Source organism: Bubalus bubalis, chromosome X, assembly GCF_019923935.1.
Source record: "Bubalus bubalis isolate 160015118507 breed Murrah chromosome X, NDDB_SH_1, whole genome shotgun sequence".
NCBI classification, from domain to species: domain Eukaryota; kingdom Metazoa; phylum Chordata; class Mammalia; order Artiodactyla; family Bovidae; genus Bubalus; species Bubalus bubalis.
Genome location: NC_059181.1, coordinates 8,072,964 through 8,095,450, shown reverse-complemented (window position 1 = coordinate 8,095,450; position 22,487 = coordinate 8,072,964).

Genomic DNA, 22,487 nt, shown 5'->3' with positions numbered 1-22,487 from the left:
CCCTATGTCTATGAGTCTATTGCTGTTTCATAAAAGTTCCTTTGTGTCATATGTTAGATTCCACACATAAGTGATATCATATGGTATTTGTCTTTCTCTTTCTGACTCACTTCACTTAGTATGATAACCTCTAGGTCTATCCATGTTGTTGCAAATGGCATTATTTCATTCTTTTTTATGGCTGAATAGTATTCCTTTGTGTGTCTGTGTACGTGTGTGTATATATATATATATACCAATCATCTATCAATGGACATTTAGGTTGTTTCCATGTTTTGGCTATTGTAAATAGTGCTGCTATAAACATTGGGGTGCATGTATCTTTTCAAATTATAGTTTTGTCCAATTATAAATATATGCCCAGGAGTGGGATTGCTGGATCATATGGAAATTCCGTTTTTAATTTTTTGAGATTGGGTCATTTATTTTTCTGGAGTTGAGCTGTAGGAGTTGCTTGTATATTCTCGAGATTAGTTGTTTGTCAGTTGCTTCATTTGCTATTATCTTCTCCCATTCTGAAGGCTGTCTTTTCACCTTGCTAATAGTTTCCTTTGATGTGCAGAAGCTTTTAAGGTTAATTCGGTCCCATTTGTTTATTTTTGCTTTTATTTCCAATATTCTGGGAGGTGGGTCATAGAGGATCCTGCTGTGATGTATGTCAGAGAGTGTTTTGCCTATGTTCTCCTCTAGGAGTTTTATAGTTTCTGGTCTTACGTTGAGATCTTTAATCCATTTTGAGTTTATTTTTGTGTATGGTGTTAGAAAGTGTTCTAGTATCATTCTTTTACAAGTGGTTGACCAGAGTTCCCAGCACCACTTGTTAAAGAGATTGTCTTTAATCCATTGTATATTCTTGCCTCCTTTGTCAAAGATAAGTTGTCCATATGTGCGTGGATTTATCTCTGGGCTTTCTATTTTGTTCCATTGATCTATATTTCTGTCTTTGTGCCAGTACCATACTGTCTTGATAACTGTGGCTTTGTAGTAGAGCCTGAAGTCAGGTAGGTTGATTCCTCCAGTTCCATTCTTCTTTCTCAAGATCGCTTTTGCTATTCGAGGTTTTTTGTTTTTCCATACAAATTGTGAAATTATTTGTTCTAGCTCTGTGAAGAATGCTGTTGGTAGCTTGATAGGGATTGCATTGAATCATAACCACCATACTGTTCTCCACTATGGCTGCACCGATTTACATTCCCACCAACAGTGTAGGAGGGTTCCCTTTTTCCCACACCCTCTCTAGCATTTATTATTTGTAGACTTTTTATAATTTAGTTTATTTATTTATTTTGGCTGTGCTGGGTCTTCATTGCTGTGCAGGCTTTTCTGCAGTTGCGATGAGCAGGGGGAGCTACTCTCTAGTTGCAGTGTGCGGGCTTCGCATTGTGGTGGCTTCTCTTGTTGTGGAGCACAGGTTCAAGGTGAGCAGGCTTCAGTAGTTGTGGCACATGGCCTCAGTAGTTGTGGCTGCCGGGGTCTAGAGCACAAACTCAATTCTTGTGGCCCACAGGCTCATTTGCTCCATGGTATGTGGAATCCTCCCAGATCAGGGATCAACCCCATGTCTCCTGCATTGGCAGGCAGACTCTTCACCACTGAGCCACAAGGGAAGCCCTATTTGTAGACTTTTTAATGATGGTGGGGGAATCAGATTCTTGAACAGAAGTTTACTACATTTGACTATACTTGTGCCAGGCTGTATAGAGAGTCTGAGAACCCAAGTCTCAAAGAAGACTGTCTGGCCTCAGTTCCAGGCTTTTCCATCCTATAGCCATTTGACCATTAATGATGACTCCTCACTTCACTGAGAGCAGAAATATTTGTCTGTTGTGTTCTCTATGGAATCTCCAATGCCCCGTATATGCCTAGCATGTTGTCATTACTCAATCAAAATCTGTTGAACTAAACTACACTGGAATAGTATCATCAGAATCATTCTTGTCAAATATTTATTAAGTATCCTGTATAGTATGGTGCACTTGATATTGGGAAATTCAGAATCAATGTAAAAGAATTCCAGAAGATGTTTATCCAGAACCTACAAATAACTCTTACAACTAAAGAATAAGACAATCCAATTAAAACATGGACAAAAGATTTGAATAGAAATTTTATCAAAGCAAATATACAGATACCAAACATATGAAAAAAAGCTCCCTATTATAAGTCATTAGGGAAATGCACGTTCAGCCCACAATGAAATACCATTTCCCACTTCTACAATGGCTAGAATGGTTGTATTCAATACAGCAGACACTAACAAGCGTGAAGAAACAGGAACTCTCATACACCGCTGGTAGGATGTAAAGTAACACTGCCATTTTGGAAAATAGTTTTGTAGTATCTTAAAAGGTTAAGCACAGGGCTTTCCTGGTGGTTCAGTGGTAAAGAAACCACCTGCCACTGCAGGAGACATGGGTTCGGTCCCCAATCTGGGAAGATCCCACATCCCGCAGAGCAGCTGAGCCCTATTGCGACAACTATTAATATTGAGCCTATGCTCTAGAGCTGGGAAACCACAACTACTGAAGCCAATTCGCCCAAGAGCCCATGCTCCACAATGAGAGAAGCCGCCTCAATGAGAACCCCGAGCACCACAACTATAGAAAAGTCCACACAGCAATGAAGACCCAGCACAGCCAAAAATACATCAATCAAATTATCTTTTGAAAAGGTTAGGCATAAATCTACCATATGCCCCAGCAGTTCTACTCCTAAGTATTTATCCAAAAGGAGTGAATATATATGTCCACACAAAGACTTGAATACTGTGAGGGTTGTAACATGAACCCCATGCATAGTTGAATCCACTGATGCTTCACTAAGTTCAGGAGTTTTTCCAAGGTCATAGAGTTAGTCAAGAGCAGAGCTAATGTTTTACCCTTGTCTGGTTCTTCTGTGGCTAAGTTGCTTCAGTCATGTCTGACTCTTTGCGACCCATGGACCATAGCCTTCCAGGCTCCTCTGTCCGTGGGATTCTCTAGGCAAGAATACTGGGGTGGGCTGCCATTTCCTCCTCCATGTCTGGTTTTAGGGAGTGTTTTTTCCCTCATTGTATCACACTGTTCCCCAGATATATACAGATTATTTTTAGATAAGCTATTCTTGGTGTTATTAAAAGCTAAACATTCAAAGCTAATGATAAGATGGACAAGAGATAAAATTCTATTTAAGTTTGTTCTTTTATTCCATAAAGTTCCGTAATAAGACAGTTTTGGTAACTTCTCAGTATTTCTTTCCATTTTCCTATCCACAAAATGGATATATTAATAGCAGCTAATTCCAAAATTATCTGAAGAATTAATGACAGAGGATGAGGTAGTTGGATGTCATCACCAACTCAATGGACGTGAGTTTGAGCAAACTCTGGGAGGTAGTAAAGGACAGGGAAGCCTGGCATGCTGCAGTCCGTGCAAGCATCCTAAGCCACTTCAGTCGTGTCCAACTCTTTGTGACCCTAGGTACCATAGCCCGCCAGGCTTCTCTGTCCATGGGATTCTCCAGGCATGAATACTGGAGTGAGTTGCCATGCCATCCTCCAGGAGATCTTCCCAAGCCCGGTATCGAACCCGCATTTCCTACATCTTCTGCATTGGTAGGTGGGTTCTTTACCCCTAGCGCCAGCTGCTGTGGTCCATAGGGTTGCAAAGAGTCAGACATGACTTAGCGACTGAACAACAAAGTGAATGAGGTAAAATAAGATTAAGTGCATAGCACAAAGCCTCACACATGGAAATGTTCAATAATGCTTATTTGTCATTTTAAATGTTGTTTATAAGCCTTATTATTTTCAATTATTTTTCCATGGACATTGAGGAAAGGAAAACAAGTGTCAGCTAATATATGAGGAATCTTCTCAAGAAGATTTAGCTTTAGGAATTGTGGAAAAGTCATAACAGAGCCTTGATGATGTCATATTGGATAGAGGGTAACTGCAAACATGCTGAATATACTTGGGTTGAGAATGTACTCTTGAATAATTTGAGATTATGTCATATTTGTCAGTGTAATGGGGCCACAAAAATGATTTACTTTCCAGCCTTGCTAAAATTTGTCTTCTTAAACAAGATAAAGCAGTTAAGCAGCAGTAATTACCATCGTAGTTCTCTCAAGTGGATTTTACAGGAAGTGAACCAATAAGAAATAAGCTCTCAATTCTGATTGAAGAGTCATGGTGACAACCCTGCCCTGGGGGGAGGGTTGACAACCCAACCCTGTCCTCTGGACAGGACAAGGGGGCGGAGTTAGAAGAGGGGGACTGTTTACAGAGAGCTCAGCCCCTGTGGGAGGCTAAGACTGCTCTGAATATGACCTGTGGGCACACCTGAGTCCGGGCGGCCCAGATGATGGCCCAAAGAGTCATCCCCTTTATGTGCATCACCAGCTACATCCAGCCAGAAAGGGAAAGAACAAACCAGAATAGTACTGTACCTTGGGATCAGCACAGAGAGAAGGGAAGTATGCTAGTTCACTAGGGCTATCATAACAAAACTCCACAGACTCCATGGCTTCAGCTACAGGAATTTATTTTCACAGTTCTGGAGGCTGGAAATCCCATATCTAGGCGCTGTCAGAGTTGGTTTTTTCTGAGCCCTGTCTCCTTGGCCTGCAAGTGGCTGACCTCTTGCTGCCTCTTCACAGTGTCGTCCCTCTGGGGGGTGTGCATCCCTGCTGTGTCTCTCTGTGTGTCCTAATCTTTTTCTTCTTTTAAAGACATCGGTCAGATTGCATCAAGACCCACTTTAATAGCCCCATTTGAACTGAATCACTTCTCAAAAGGCCTTATCTCCAGCTACAATCACATTGGGAGGTGGTACTCCTGTGCCAAAATATCAAATGTATAAAATAATTTTGCATTCTTAATGAATTCAGTCAGGCATAGCCATTGGAAATTTGGTTTTTATGTTGAGAGGGAACCCAGAGGGATGGTGATTTCTGTCTGACCTGAAGATGACGCTGTACTCTCCATTTGGTAGAATAGGTGGTGGCCAAAGGGTTAATTCTCCCCTAGAGTCACATGAGAAATTTAAGAAAGATGTCATAAAATATATTTTCTGTGAATCAATATCATTTCTGAAGGAAATTACTTTAACAGAAATGTGTGGTATGTTCTCAGAGTCACCAGAGAAAAACAACTGATAGAGGGGGAACTATATATATATATATATATATATATATATATATATATATATATATAAATCTTTAAACCTGAAATTGCCCCCAGCAGGACTGGAGGGAAGTGATGATATTTTAGGCCAAAGGCCCCAAGCCAACTGTGCTTAAATGATGCACTTGAGGCTTTTTTTTGAAAAGCTGAGTGCCATCATTGGTCATTCTCTAGTTGAATGGACAAGGTGCCCCAAGGCATCTCCCAGACACTTTTTCATTTATACTTTAAAGATAAAAGGCAGCAGCTTCCTCTAACACATTAGATCAAACAGAGAACAGAGGACAACAAGACTGCATTCATCTCCTTCTGTGCTAGGTGACTGGCTCCACTCACTCCATCAGCTCCCTGCTCCAGCAAAGCCTCCACCTCCCCTAGTAATAATAATAGTCATCATCATCATAAAAGAGCTAATGTTCCTTGGGAGCTTACTATGCATCAGGCATTGTTTTAGGCATCTTATGCATATTGTTGAATCATTGTGATAAACCTAGGTATCCAGATACCAGTAATAACAACATCATCCTGTTTTGCAGAGAGGAAAAAGGAGAACAAACAAGTGAAGTGCCTTGAACAAGATCATAAAACTTGTGACAGCTGGGAGCTAGACCCAGCCATCATGGCTGTGGGATCGGGTCATGTTCCTGCTGCTCTACACGGCCCTGTCAAAGCCTTTTGTTACCTACCAGGACATCAGGCCCAAGTTACAAATCTCAACCCCACCTCCTCCCACTTCTGCCCTCCTTCATAGCAAACAAATGATTCTCCAGGCAGCTTTCCTGTAGGTTTATTTTTAAAATAGTATATTTGGATGTTAGTCAGATCTGTTGAAAACATGAAAGTGGGCTACATCTTCCCTCGTTGTGATGCTTGTGTACTTGTCTTCCCCCAGTGGATTTTAAGAACATGGATCCATTTTAAGAATGTGGATCTATTCAACAAAGTCGGCAATTGTATATCGAAAGGAGCCTACTTGGACTGGCTTCTCTTTCTGGGTTTACACAACTCTAGTTGCCAGGCCCTGTGCTGGGCACTTAATGAAGAAGGATCCTTAAAGGGACAATTAAGCATACTGGTCTGCAAAGAGCCAACCTTCTCATCACAGTATTTTCTCAGCACTGGTTGCACATGCAAATCACTCGGGGGAGTTTCAGCATAAATATCAGTGCCCTTGCCCCACCCTAGACTTTTTGAATCAAAATCTCTGGGGGTGAGGCCAGGACAGTGGTAGTTTTTCTGGAGCTCACCAGGTGACCAAATAAGCAGCCCAAGTTTGCCTGTCCCTGCAGAGAGACACACATGTAAATGAGTAATTAGAAGACCCTGTGGTTAAGATAAGAGCAGAGTGTTATAAATAGCATGAAGACAGAGCCACTGCTTCTGACCAGAGACCCTGCCGAGGACTTTATAGAGGAGGAGATGCTGACCTGGTCTAATTGGATGAGAAAATGCTCACACGGTAGAAGGGAGTGGGGCCTGGATATTCCAGGCAGATTGAAGAGCAGGCATAAAGACAGAGTTATAGAAAAGGAAGATGCATTTTGAAAAGAAATAGGGTTCCCCCTGGCTAAACAGTAGGTGGGTGTCAATGGGGTAGAAGCCTAATCATTAATGGCCTTGGGTGCCCTGCTGGGTGCTGCACTTTAATCCTGCAAGTGAGGTTCCTGGCTGTTGTAACCCAAGTATGAACCGATACTCTACTTCCCTTAGGTCATGTGAAAGAGGACTCAATATTTTTCTATAGGAATTTTATTATAAAAATTTAGGGAGGAAAAAAACAGAAGTAAAACCAGAGAAAATCAAAAGCAGAAAGACTAAATAAATTTGCAATAATGGAACGCACCTTTGTCGTCTGTAAAGAATGCTCAAGTAGAAACCCTTATCAAACAACGATCATCTTCCCTTCTTTCCCATGAGTGTCTCTGAGTTCTTGTTACTTCCAGAAGCAAAAAGAAATGTCTTCATCTGCTTTAAATTCTCCTGTGAAGGAGGAGATAATGTCAGAGGCTCCTATTTGGAAAATATGGAATGTGCCTAAAACTCATATTTATCAAGGACAGAAGACAGCCAAAGCTTTCCATCTGGACATGGGACTCCCATTCTTCCCTGTACCCCAAGTGCTTTAATAAATCTCTTCATGGAAATGTGGGCCCTGCAAAATTGTAATTCTTAGATTTTAATAGTGTATTATTTTGTGCCAGCAGTAGTGGCAATAAGCTATAGTAAGGATGGCCGTTCACTGGTTGTATGACTTACTGCAAGCCATCTTCACCTCTCTGAGCCTCGTGTTTCTCAGTTGCATCTTGAGAGGTTATGCTTAGTTCTTACCAACTCTGAGATTCTGTGACTTCTATGGATTCTACATTTTTTCCAGCCTTAAGCGTGGTGATCAAAATCACTTCTGATGCTAACTCACTATGATTCCTCTGACAGCCCATGAAAACTATTTTACACCTTGGCGCCCCCTCCCCAGAGAAATCAGCTTAAAATGTTTTTCTTTGACAAAAATGCGGGCTTAGTTCTTAAAAATGCTGTCAGGTTGCATGCAGTTTGATGGAGCTGCTTAAGAAATCTGTCAACAGCATCCTGGGTTAAATTGTTGAGCAAGCAAACCGATCCTGTACTAATGTAGTTGAATATTTTCTGACAGCCTGCGATAGCTTCTTTAGCTCTTTATGTTCTGTCAACTAGTGGAGATAGCTTCTTAAAGAGGGGTGAGTCTTTATGCATTAAAGAATGTCAAATGTAGTTCCATCACTTACATTTCAAGGGCATTCTATGCAAGGCTGTCCTAGGTCTCTGTTGTAATGCCCAGAAAAGTTCTGCTAGCCTCTGCTCCAAAGAAAACTATTTTGATTCTTCTTAGAAGATGAAGGTTCATTCTTGTCTGAGTATTTGAATTTCATCAAGAAGGTGAAAAGTCCTTGCTTTGGATACACAAAATTAAATCAAATTACTCAGTACTTTTTTGAGATGTCCTAGTCTCTTACCAAACAAACTGTGGAAAATTCCCAAAGAGATGGGAATACCAGACCATCTGACCTGCCTCCTGAGAAATCTGTATGCAGGTCAAGAAGCAACAGTTAGAACCACACATGGAACAACAGACTGGTTCCAAATAGGGAAAGGAGTATGTCAAGGCTGTATATTGTCACCCTGCTTATTTAACTTGTATGCAGATTACATCATGCAAAATGCCGGGCTGGATGAAGCACAAGCTGGAATCAAGATTGCCAGGAGAAATATCAATAACCTCAGATATGCAGATGACACCACCCTTATGGTAGAAAGCGAAGAAGAACTAAAGAGCCTCTTGATGAAAGTGAAAGAGGAGAGTGAAAAAGTTGGCTTAAAACTTAACATTCAGAAAACTGATCATGGCATCTGGTCCCATCACTTCATGGCAAATAGATGGGGAAACAGTGGAAACAGTGAGAGACTTTGGGGGGAGCTCCAAAATCACTGCAGATGGTGACTGCAGCCATGAAATTAAAAGACACTTGCTCCTTGCAAGAAAAGCTATGACCAACCTAGACAGCATATTAAAAAGCAGAGACATTATTTTGCCAACAAAGGTCCATCTACTCAAAGTTATGGTTTTTCCAGTAGTCATGTATGGATGTGAGAGTTGAACTATAAAGAAAGCTGAGTGCTGAAGAATTGATGCTTTTTAACTGTGGTGTTGGAGAAGACTCTTGAGAGTCCCTTGAACAGCAAGAAGATCCAACCAGTCCATCCTAAGGGAGATCAGTCCTGAATATTCATTGGAAGGACTGATGCTGAAGCTGAAACTCCAATACTTTGGCCACCTGATGTGAAGAACTGACTCATTGGAAAAGGCCCTGATGCTGGCAAAGATTGAAGGTGGGAGGAGAAGGGGACAACAGAGGATGAGATGGTTGGAAGGCATCACTGACTCAATGGACATGAGTTTGAGTAAAATCTGGGAGTTGGTGATGGACAGGGAAGCCTGGCAGGCTGTAGTCCATGGGGTCGCAAAGAGTCGGACACAACTGAGCAACTCAACTGAACTGAACTGAACTGAGTCTCTTACCATTTCAGAGCTTCATAGCCTACCTCTTCCATTCCAAGAACCATTCCAACTGTTTCCATTACCAGTTTAGAATGGAGGCCCAAACACAGATAGCTACTGGTAATACTCTGTATGTATATGTATATTTTGTAGGTATGTATACTCTGCATGCATGTGTGCTAAGTTGCTTCAGTCATATCCGACTGTTTGCGACCCTATGGACTGTAGCCCACCTGGCTCCTCTGTCCATGGGATTCTCCAGGGAAGAATACTGGAGTGAGTTGCCATTCCCTCCTCCAGGGGATCGTCCCAACCCAGGGATTGAACCCACGTCTCTTGTCTCCTGCATTGGCAGATGGGTTCTTTACCACTAGCACCATCTGGGAAGCCCATATGTATACTTTACCCACACATTGTAAGTGTGAGACATACTGTTCAGCTGTTTCTGCTGCCAAAAAGTGGCATCATTACATTATTAAGTGTTATGATGACGATCATGTAAATGTTCCAGTTCCCTGTTGCTCAGAACACAGTTTGTGTACCAGCAATGTTAGCATCACCTGGAACCTTGTGAGAAATAATCTAAAGCCTCACCCTAGATGCACTAAATAAGGATCTGCATTTTAACAAGATATCCAGGTGATTTATAAGCCCATTAAAGTTTGAGAAGCACTGGCTTAGAGTATAGACTTTGGAGTCAGACTAGCTGTGTGACTAGGCAGTGAAAATAAAATGTGACATTTACTAAGGGCTTAGTGGCGCCATAACTGTGCCCAAGTCATCCTAATTAAATAACACCTCTGAGTCCCTGTTCTTTTTTCTATAGGAAAAAAACAAAGGTAAATATACTTAATTCATCCAGCAAATAGCACCACCAAACTGCTCCATCCTAAACCCCAGATGTCATCCTCGATCCCTCCTTTTCCCCTGCCTTCATCCAGTCCTAACTGCCCTGCTTGCAGTTGATTCCATCTACTTTTCCCTCTCTGCACAACCAACAGCTTAATTTTAATCATCATTTCCCTTGCCTGTACCACTGCAGTAGCCTCTTGATTGGTGTCCATCAACCATTCATCTCAACTCAATCCATTCCTCACATAACATTAAAATACATATAAAACTCAACCATAAAATGCCACAGAGACAACCTATGACAAAAGCTCATCTGTAAGATGTAATAATTTCCATGGGTAAGCAAAGCAACCTGGGTGTGACCTCAGAGAGGCATATTTGATGTGGTTCTCATGGATTCTAGGGAAAGGAAGATCAAAATGGAAGAATATCGGTCTTCCTTTCCCTCCTCCCCCTTTCCATCCACCTCACCTCCTTTCTAAATCTATTATGCTATGAGAGTGGACATACATGCAGCAGTCTATCTTTGAGATCAAGCACTTGCCTCCCTCAGGCTGACTTTTTACTATCAAGTTTGCCTTCTGAGTATAATTTAAGTTCCCATGAAAATTCTCCTAAAGAAGAAAATGCACTGATAAGCATCTTGTCTACCTATCAGTCTTGCTTCTTAGCATGTTAATAAATTTGCATTGTCTTATTCATCTGTCCTTCACGTGAAAGTATTAGTCACTCAGTCGTGTCTGACTCTTTGTGACCTCATGGACTGGAGCCCACCAGGCTCCTGTGTCCATGGAATTCTCCAGGCAAGAATACTGGAGTGCGGAGCCATTCCCTTCTCCAGAGGATCTTTCTGACCCAGAGATCGAACCCAAGTCTCCCATGAGATCATGTGCCACCCAACCAACTAATTCTGAGTAGACTGACTAAATCACATTCTTGATACCTATATAGATTTGGTTGCAAAACAAACCATCCAAATACATAGTGGCTTTAGGCACAACTATTTATTGAGCTCGCGATTCTGTAGGTCAACAGTTTAGATTGGGCTAAACTGGCTGGTTCTGCTGATTTGAGCTCCCCTGGTTGACCTTGGTTGGGACTCACGCACATAGCTATAATCAGCTGCCAACCTGACTGGAGGCTGGCTGACTGCCCATTCTCCTCCACATGGTGTCTAATCCTCCAGCAGGCTTTCCTAGGCTTGATGGCAAGATTTCAAGCACACCAAAAGGACAAGCCCCAATGTGCAGGCACTTTTCAGGTTTCTGCTCATGTTACATATGCTCTGGTCCCATTGGCCAAAGCAAGTCACAAGGCTAAGCCCAGAGTCAGTGTAGGAGGGAACTACTAAAGGATGTGGATATTGGAAGCCATGAACAAATTGAACCATCCTTGCAAGCAATTCACCAAGCATCTGAAGTGGATAGCCAGGACATAGTGAGGACATCAAGGAATCACCAATCATTAAACCCAGGCAGCTTCAGACATTATTAAGTCATTGTCTATTTTCAGTATATCCAATAACTGCAATATTTCATACCATTTTCTTAAAGCAAGGTCAACCTACATGTGTGAAATTAATTCAAACAAAAAAGCCCTTAATCCATGGGAGGCACTGCCACCACTCTCTTCTCTGTATTTGGGTGTCATCACTGTGAACACAAAGTGTTAACGTCGTGGCTCATATCCATGCTGTATTGTCAGGAATGGGAGCAGGCAATGAGAAGCCAATTCCCCCCCTTGACATATAAGGAATCACAAATTTCAACATCCACAGCAGATGTCAGATTTCTCTGGCCTTGCATGTAATTTGACTTTCTATGTTATGCTCCTAGAACAAAAAGAGTGAAAAAAATGTGTTTCCAAATACAACTGGCAAAAAGAACTCCTCATAATAACAAAATTAAATTAAAAACTGTCTAAAGTGGTTAGGTCAGAACTCTAGGGCAGATTTCAAAAAGACAAACTCAATTAAACCTAGGTTATCTTCTGAAACATTCTGGAATATTCTATGGGTATTGTGTGCCTGTAGGGGTGCCTGGTGAGCTAGTTCCCCCAGAGTCCTAAATAGGAAGTAAGATATGAGCCCACTCTTTTTGGCATCACCCATCAAACTATGTGGAACTATTTTCCTAACGCATCTTCACCTCTTGAGATTTCAGCCATCAGCAGGGGATGAAGAAAGGACACTAATGTTTGATCTCTTAAACCTCTTTCTCTTTCCTTGGCTCTTTCTCCCAGAACCGTAAGAACTTCTTTTCCCAGTGGAATAGAAACATCTCTTCTTCATTTCCTCCTTCCTTGTGTATGATCTTTGATTTCTCCCGTTCACTTCCTAGTCATAAACCTTATGATTCACAAGATAGTGGAAAGGGAGTAACACCTAAAAGGAAATAAAAAAACATATTGAGTTACTATTTTCAAAATATCATCGCCATCTAATTGTTTTCAAAATTGTATTTTTGTTGCAGCAGAAGTAGAAACATTGTCCAAGTACAACATAAAAGAAATAGTGTCTATGTAATAGCAAGAATATCCCAAACCTTGGCATAAAGATAAGCCAGAAAGGGATTTGTGTTTGTTACAATAGCAGTCTTACATTTCTCTTGTCCTCTTTCCTTTTTGTCTATTAACCTCCCAGATATTAGGGGATGCAGAGCTGAATAGTGGCAAGAAGATGGTTGTGGTTAAGAAACATGGTTTAGAATCTTAGTTCTTCTACTTGGTAATTGTATGATCTGGACCAAATTCACCACATTTCCCTTGAGCCTCAGTTCAGTTCAGTTCAGTTGCTCAGTCGTGTCTGACTCTGCGACCCCATGGACTGCAGCACGCCAGGCCTCCCTGTCCATCACGAACTCCCAGAGTGTACTCAAACTTGTGTCCATTGAGTTGGTGATGCCATCCAGCCATCTCATCCTCTGTCGTCCCCTTCTCCTCCCGCCTTCAATCTTTCTCAGCATCAGGGACTTTTCCAATGATGAGTCAGTTCTTCACATCAGGTGGCCAAAGTATTGGAGTTTCAGCTTCAGCATCAGTCCTTCCAATGAATATTCAGGACTGATCTCCCTTAGGATGGACTGGTTGGATCTCCTTGCTGTCCAAGGGACTCTCAAGAGTCTTCTCCAACACCACAGTTCAAAAGCATCAACTCTTCGGCACTCAGCTTTCTTTATAGTCTAACTCTCACATCCACACATGACGACTGGAAAAACCATAACTTTGACTAGACAGACCTTTGTTGGCAAAGTAATGTGTCTGCTTTTTAATATGCTGTCTAGCTTGGGCATAGCTTTTCTACCAGGGAGCAACTGTCTTTTAATTTCATGGCTTCAGCCACCATCTGCAGTGATTTTGGAGCCCAAAAAAATAAAGTCTGTCACTGTTTCCACTGTTTCCTCATCTATTTGCCTTGAAGTTATGGGACCAGATGCCATGATCTTAGTTTTCTGAATGTTAAGTTTTAAGCCAACTTTTTCACTCTCCTCTTTCACTTTCATCAAGAGGCCCTTGAACCTCAGCTTCCCTTTTTGTGATATTGGGATAAAAATGCCTTTCCTCACAGCATTGTGATGAGAATCAAATAAGATATATAAGCAGACACCCAGTTCAGTACCTGACCTATAGTGGATGCTTGGTAAATGATAATATTATCATACCCTCAGTTAATAGATTTTTCTACTCAAAGCATTAACATCCAATATCCCAATCCATCTCATCCCATGACACACCCTCTAGCCTGCAGGTGTTACCAGCTTGTGTTATCAACTGCACACTTTTAATAGCTCAGCCTTTCTCTCTGCAAAGATTTCCCAGCAGATCTGCACTCAAATTCTCCCCAAGGCTGGGGCAGGTAGGAGGGGAGGAAAGGCGAATTCTCACCACCTGCCTGCAGTGTGGATGCCATTCTGTTTGCATAATCTCTTTATGCAATGCCTCAAGTCCAAATAGCTCATGAAGCACTTTATAAACTTCACTGACTCGACAAAGCATGTTACAAAGAGAAAAGTACTAGGCCCACCACTGGGATGATTCCCCTCCAGGGTACGGTGAAGATGTTGCAAAACCTGGCACAGTAGCTCTTCCCAGCAATTAGGAAGGCAAGTAAGGAGTAATGCTCTGACTTCACCTGAGGGCACAGGGGTGTTGGACTCTTAAGAGGAAATGACCCAAGCTGGAAGTGTAATAAGAAAAGAGAGATACCTGGCTTTCATAACCATGGGTAGCCAAGAAATTGGATTTGTGATGCATCTAGAGATTTAATTTGTTTTATTAAAGCCAGCATAATGCTCAGAAAATAATAGATCCAGGCTTCTCACAGCGTGGCTCGAGAGGACCACACTGGAATCATTTGAAGTGTGTTTAAATATGCAGGTTCGTGGGCTCACCCTGCCTCTCTGGCTGATCCCGGGGATCTAGACTGAGGCCTGGGAGTCTGTATTTTAAAAGCAACCTCCAAAAATAAATAAATAAATAAAAGCAACCTCCAGTGGTCATTTTTCCAGGAGGTTTGTCTCTTGTTTTATTTCCATCTCCTTATACTGCTCTCTGGGAAATGGTGGAGAAGCAGCAGAAGAACAAGAAAATCCCAGAGGGACCAAGTACCAATGCTAAGGCAATCAGCTTCCTGTGGGCCATGAAGATAAAGAAAACCTCTCCCTGCCCACCCTCCATCCTCAAGAGAAAGCGAATATTTAAAAGTACAGCCTTATGCCTTTTACAAGCAAAAGACTCCCATGAACTCCTACCATAGGTATCTCTGTTGGTCCCTTTCCAAATCTGTATTTTTAAGTCTCATAAACACTTAGTTTTTACTGAAATATCTTAGATTTACAATATTGTGTTGGTTTCAAGTGATTCAGTTCTATATATATATATGTATATATGTACACACACACACACACACACACACACACATATTCTTGTCCAGATTCTTTTCCATCATAGATTATTACAAGATTCTGAGTATAGTTCCCTGTGCTATAAGTAGGTCCTTGTTGTTTATCTATTTTATATATAGTAGTATGTATATATTAATCCCAAACTCCTGATTTATCCCTTCCTTTATAAAGACTTCTTAACTCAGCTGATTATAACATAATTTCCTTTAAGGCAATGGTTCTTGATATTTTTTAAGTCCAAGACTGCTTGAGACTCGTGGGAACTATGAATCCTCTCCTCACAAAATATTTATCAGTTCAGTTCAGTTCAGTCGCTCAGCCATGTCCGACTCTTTGCGACCCCATGAATCATAGCAAGCCAGGCCTCCCTGTCTATCACCAACTCCCGGAGTTCACTCAGACGCACGTCCATTGAGTCAGTAATGCCATCCAGCCACCTCAGCCCCTGTCGTCCCCTTCTCCTCCTGCCCCCAAGCCCTCCCAGCATCAGAGTCTTTTCCAATGAGTCAACACTTTGCATGAGGTGGCCAAAGTATTGGAGTTTCAGCTTTAGCATCATTCCTTCCAAAGAAATCTCAGGGCTGATCTCCTTCAGAATGGGCTGGCTGGATCTCCTTGCAGTCCAAGGGACTCTCAAGAGTCTTCTCCAACATCACAGTTCAAAAGCATCAATCCTTTGGCACTCAGCCTTCTTCACAGTCCAACTCTCACATCCATACATGACCACAAGAAAAACCATAGCCTTGACTAGACGGACCTTTGTTGGCAAAGTAATGCATACACAATATTCAGGAGATAGCTCCAAGTCCTAGGACTTTAAGTGTGGTCCCCACACCAGTAGTATCAACCTCACCTAGGAGCTTGCTAGGAATGTAGATGCCGTGTGTGACAAAATGGATGAATCTTGAGGGTATTATGCTAAGTGAAATAAGGCAGACAGAAAAAGACAAATACTCCATGATCCCACTTATATGCGGAATCTAAAAAAAAAAAAAACTCATAGAAACAGAACAGATTAGTGGTTGCCGGGGTGGGAGGTAGGGGTAAGGTAATGGGTAAAGGTAGTCAAAGGGTACAAACTTCCAGTTATAAGATTAATAAGTTCTGTAATAAGCAAAACATGATTTTATTGTTCAGTCTCTCAGTCATGTCCGACTGCTTGCAACCCCATGAACTGTAGAACGCCAGGCCTGCCTGTCCTTCACCATCTCCCAGAGTTTGCTCAAACTCATGTCCATTGAGTTGGTGATGCCATCCAACGATTTCATCCTCTGTCGCCCCCTTCTCCTGCCTTCAAAGCTTGGTGACTATAGTTAATAAAGCTGTGTTTTATATTTGAAAGTTGCTAAGAGAGTAGATTTTAAAAGTTTTCACCACACCCACACAAATTTGTAACTATGAGGTGATGGATGTGTTAACTAATCTTATCGTGGTAACCATGTTGCAATGTACACAAATATAAAATCACTACTTGCACATCTTGGGCTTCCCTGGTAGCTTGGTCGGTAAAGAATCCACCTGCAATGCAGGAGACCCAGGTTCAGTCCCTGTGTTGGGAAGATCCTCTGGAGAAGGAAATAGCAACCCACTCCACTTTCTAGCCTGGGAAATCCCATTGACAGAGGAGCCTGGCAGGCTACAATCCATAAGGTCACAAGAGTCAGATACAACTTAGCGACTAAACTACCATGACCATTTGCACATCTTAAACCTACAAATATTACATGCCAATTATATCTCAATAAAGCCAGGGGGAAAAGGAATATAGATACTTGACAAAATTGAACATCCTTTCGCTGGTTAAAAACTTACAACAAATTGAATATAGAAGGAATGTACCTCAATGTAATAAAGGCCATATATGACAAACCCATATCTAACATCATACTCAAGGGGGAAAGGTTGAAAGCTTTCCACTAAGATCAAGAACAAGACGTGCCCACTCTTACAATTCCTATTCAACACAATTCAACAGAGTGTTTTAAAGTCCTAGCCAGAGCAACTAGGCAAGGCAAAGAAAAAAAAAAGATGTCCAAATAAGAAAAGAAGAAGATTGTCTCTGCAGATTTCATAATCACATACACGTATATAACACACACACATATTATACACACACACACATACACACACACACACACATATATACATGCATATGTATATCTCCCTAAAGATTCCACCAAAAAACTGTTAAAACTAATAAACAAATTCAGTAAAGTCAGGATACAAAATCAACCTGTAAAAATCAGTTGCATATCTATACACTAGCAACAAACTATCTGAAAAAGAAAACAATCCAATTTAGAATAGCTTTAAAAAGATTAAAAAACTTAGGAATAAGTTTACCCAAAATGGGAAAGAGCTCTGCACTGAAAATTATAAAACATTGATGAAAGAAATTGAAGAAGACACAAATAAATGAAAAGATGTCTCATGTTCATGGATCAGAAGAATCAGTATAAGTAAAATGTCCATACTACCCAAAGCCATCTATAAATTCAGTGCAATCCCTATCAAATTTCCAATGGCACTTTTCACAAAAATAGGAAAAATGATCCTAAGTTTTGTATGGAATCATGTAAGACCCCTAACAGTCAAAGCAATCCTGAGAAAAGAACAAAGCTGGATGCATCACACTCCATAACTTCAAACTATATTACAAAGCTATGATAATCACAACATTATGTTATTGGCATAAAAACTGGCATGTAGACCGATAGAACCGAATCAACAGCCAAGAAGGAAACCCACACATACATGGTAAACTAATACTTGACAAGGAAGCCAAGAATACACAGTGGGGGAAACATAGTCTCTTCAATAAATGATGTTGGGAAAATTGGATATTCACATGCAAAGGAATGAAATTGGATCCCTATCTTACACCACTCAAAAACACTTAACTCAAAATGGATAAGACATAATAAACATAAGAATGAAACCTTAAAGTTCCTAGAAGGAAACACAGGATTTAAGAAGCTCCTTGACATTGGTCTTAGTAAAGATTTTTTGGATGTGGCAACAGAAGCTAAAATAAACAAATGAGACTATATCAAACTAAAAAGCTTCCACACAGCAAAAGAATCAGCAAAATGTAAAGGCATCCTGCTGCTGCTGCTGCTGCTAAGTCGCTTCAGTCGTGTCCGATTCTGTGCCACCCCATAGACGGCAGCTCACCAGGCTCCCCCGGTCCTGGGATTCTCCAGGCAAGAACACTGGAGTGAGTTGCCATTTCCTTCTCCAAAATGCATGAAAGTGAAAAGTGAAAATGAAGTCGCTCAGTCGTGTCCAACTCTTAGCGACCCCATGGACTGCAGCCTACCAGGCTCCTCTGTCCATGGGATTTTCCAGGCAAGAGTACTGGAGTGGGGTGCCATTGCCTTCTCCAAAAGGCATCCTAGAGAATGGGAAAAATATTTGTAAACCACCGGTGTGATAAAGAGTTAATATCCAAAATATGTAAGGAACCCATACAATTCAACAGCAAAAATCAAATCATCCAACTAGAAAATAGGCAACGGACTTAAATAGACATTTCTCTAAAGACAACAAATGGCCAACAGGTACATGAAAAAATACTTAGCATCACTAATCATCAGGGAAATGCAAGTCAAAACCACAATGAGCCAAATGCCACACCTTTTAACTGTCTATTATCAAAAAGACAAGAGACAGCAAGTATATGCGAGGCTGTGGAGAAAAGGGAACCTTTGTGCACAATTGAATGGAAAACAGTATGGAGGTTCCTCAAAATTGTTTAAATACCACTACCATATGATCCTGAAATCCCACCTCTAGGTATATATCCAAAGGAAATGAAATTACAATCTCAGAGAAATATCTGCACCTTAATGTTCATTGTAGGATTATTTTACAATAGCCAAAGCGTGGAAATAATCTACGTTTCCATCAGTGGATGAATAGATAAAGAAAATGTATACAATGTAATATCATTTATCCATAAAGCAAGAAGGAAAGCATGCCTTTTGCAGCTACATTGATGGACTTTGAGGTCATTATGCTAAGTGAAATAAGTCAAGTAGAGAAAGACCTATATTGTATCTTTTCATTTATATGTGGAAGCTAAAAACAGCTGAACTTATAGAAACACAGAGTAGGATGGTGGCTACCATGGCCTAGGAGGTGGGGGAAAGAGGCAGATGTTGATCACAGAACACAAACTTTCAACTACAAGATGAGGAGCTAATGTATCTGGGGCTCTAGTATACAGCAGTATGGTAAATATAATTGATTGTAATGTATTCATACTTGAAAATTAAGAGAGTAAATTTTAAATATTACCACCACAGACAGAAAAGGTAATTATGGTAGGGGATAAAGGTTTCAACTAATCTTGTTGCTGAAGTGAAAGTGTTAGTTGCTCAGTCGTGTCTGACTCTTTGTGACCCCATGGACTGCAGCCCACTAGACTTGTTGTTAGTTAAATATATGTGTGTGGGTGTGTATTAGTTAAATATACATTTATAATGTATACATGTATCAAACATCACATCGTACACTTTAAACTTACATATATGTCAATAATATCTCTGTAAAGCTGGAGGAAAAAAGTAAATGTAGATGCTTGGTCCTCACCTCAGAACGACCAAGATAAGGACTTTCGTGGCAGTGCAGTGGTTATGATTTCACACTTACACTGCATGGGTCGTGGGTTCGATCCATGGTTGGTAAACTAAGATCTAAGATCCCACGTGCCATGTGGCCTAATGATAATAATAAAGTTTAGCTTAAAAAAAAAAGAACTACCAAGATATGATCTAAATTTTAACAAGAGTCCCAGGGAATCTGTGTGCTCATTACATTTTGAAAAACTGTACTTAAGATACAGCTACGTATGCAGTACTCAACTTGGGGAAATGTACTGTTGAAAATGTCCCCCAGGTGATTCTAGCATACAATCAGTGTGGAGAGCTATAGCTTTAAACCAGTGCTTCTCAAACTTTAACAAGCTTGAAAAACCACCGATTGCAGGGCCATACTCCCAGAATGATTCAGTATGCCTGGGGTGGAGCCTGAGATTCTGTACTTCTAAAAAGTTTCTAGATCATGCTGCTGCTCTTGATAGGGAATGAAACCGTGAGACATTTTCTATCCCCACCATCCATGGCCCAAACTCCTAATTCAAAAACAAGTTGAAGAAGCAGAATGATTCTGAGCATAAAAAGAATCATTCTTCACAACTATTCCAGTTCTCCTTACCAATCTGTTTCCACAAGCTGAGGCCAAGGGTAAAGCACACTTGACTTGGAAATTAGGCAAGCTGGGATAATTTTATATTGAACAATTAGGATGCTGGGAATGCACCAGAAAACTTTACTTCCCCTCTTCCCAGCCAACACTGTGACTCTCCTCAAGACAGTTCTTTCCAGCTCCTTGAGTGAAATCTAGAACAGAACCCATAGGTCCTTATCATTCTTAGGTCTAAAAAAATCCTCTGGCAACTTTAGTTCTCCAAACAGTATGAGTTCAATCATTCATATGTCCAGCCTACTTTAATAAACAGAACTCCTATTTACAGCTTTGCTCTCCCACAACTACCAGCCTGCCTCCAGGTAAGAGGCTGAATTCACCCCTCTTGACTTTCCCACTTTCCCTTCCCCAGTTCAGTGCTAGGTTTCCTTCTGGCTCCTCCAGATTTGGAGAAGTATAAGTAGATATTTTTATTTATTTATTTATTTATTGGCCCCACCCAGGGGCATGCAGGATCTTAATTCCCTGACCAGGGATCGAACCTGTGCCTACTGCATTGGAAGCGTAGAGTGTTAACCACTGGACCCCCAGAGAAGTCCCTGGAGAAGCATAGATAAAGATGAGGGTCAGGAAGGGTCTAACTTAATCCATACTGTCACTGGCAGACATTGAAAGGCTTTAGACTTGTCAGGCAACACTCCAGGTACCATTCCTATGGACTCCAGAGTGAATATCTGCCCCCACCCCTGGGAATTCTGGGCCTCTATTTCCCTGAGGCTGACTGTCTTCTCCAGATGACCTCTTGGGAAGCCTCCTTTGACTCTTGTCACCCCAGCTCCTATTCAATAACCTCTTACTACTGCTGCTGCTACTGCTAAGTCACTTCAGTCGTGTCCGACTCTATGCAACCCCATAGACGGCAGCTCACCAGGCTCCTCCGTCCCTGGGATTCTCCAGGCAAGAACAGTGGAGTGGGATGCCATTTCCTTCTCCAATGCATGAAAGTGAAAAGTGAAAGTGAAGTCGCTCAGTCATGTCCAACTCTTAGCGACCCCATGGACTGCAGCCTACCAGGCTCCTCTGTCCATGGGATTTTCCAGGCAAGAGTACTGGAGTGGGATGTCATTGCCTTCTCTGCCTCTTACTACTAGGAACCCTTAACCCTGGGAAGATGCCCTGTTGACCATTCTTTATAGGAAATGCCTGTCCTGTTCTCCATGTGAATTCTGACAATGCCAAGGGTTCTGGCCATACCATATGGTGGAATTGCGTTCTACTCCCATGGATGGCATAGCTCCCCACCTTCTCTTATGGGCATCTTGAGCCACCTGTATTTAATCTTCTTGATATGAATCAAAAACCTTGATATGAATCAAAAATTAAAAAATAATCAAAGAGTTTCTTTGCACCCTCATAATCCAGAGCATTTCATTATTGCTCCCCCTCTCAACATGGCTGCCGGTGTGGCATATAGAAGTATGGTTGGCTTCTCTCTTTTCTCTGTCAGTTCCCTACTCATCTCACTAATTTTGGACTTTGATCATCCTAGAAGGGAGAGCAGGGGCGAAGAGTGAAGTTAAGAGACAGGAAAGAACTTACTCTTTCTTTCATGAGGTGTTTCGAGGGAGACCTTGGAAATTCCCCACTGGGAAGCTACATGACCTTTCCCCTGTCTTGGACAATGCGTGTCTTCTGACTGATTGTTGACCCTCAACAGTTCTTACAGTGCTGATCCTCAGCCCCTGTGCTCCAGAAGTCCACATTTGAGCAGAGTTCTTTTTAAAACATTCCAGGCTGGTCAAGATCTGGTTCCCAGGAAACACTCATTTAATTTGTTCCCCTTTGGTGAAAATAACAATTTGTTTAAATGTATCTCTGTTCCTTTGCTTCCAAGAGCCATGTTATGGGTTAAATTGTGTCCCCCCCCCAAAAAAAAAGTCAAAGTCCTGTCTTAACCCCCAATACCTCAGAATGTGACCTAATTTGGAAATAGGATTATTAAAGATGTTATTAGTTAAGAGGAGGTCATACTGCAAGAGATGGGTCCTTAATCCAATATGTTTGGTGTCTCTATAAGACAATGTGAAGATAGAGACATGGAAGGAAAAGACAGAAGCAAAGATTGGGAATGAGCTGCCACAAGCCATGGAATGCCTGGGGACACCAAAAACTGGAAGAAGCAATGATGCTGCTAAACATCTTGATTCCTGACTTGTAGCCTCCATAACTGTGAAAGAATAGATTTCTAGTGTTTTATGCCACACAGTTCGGGGTACTTTGTTACAGCAGCCCTAGGAAACTAATAGTGGCTACTTCAGTCTTTCCCTTG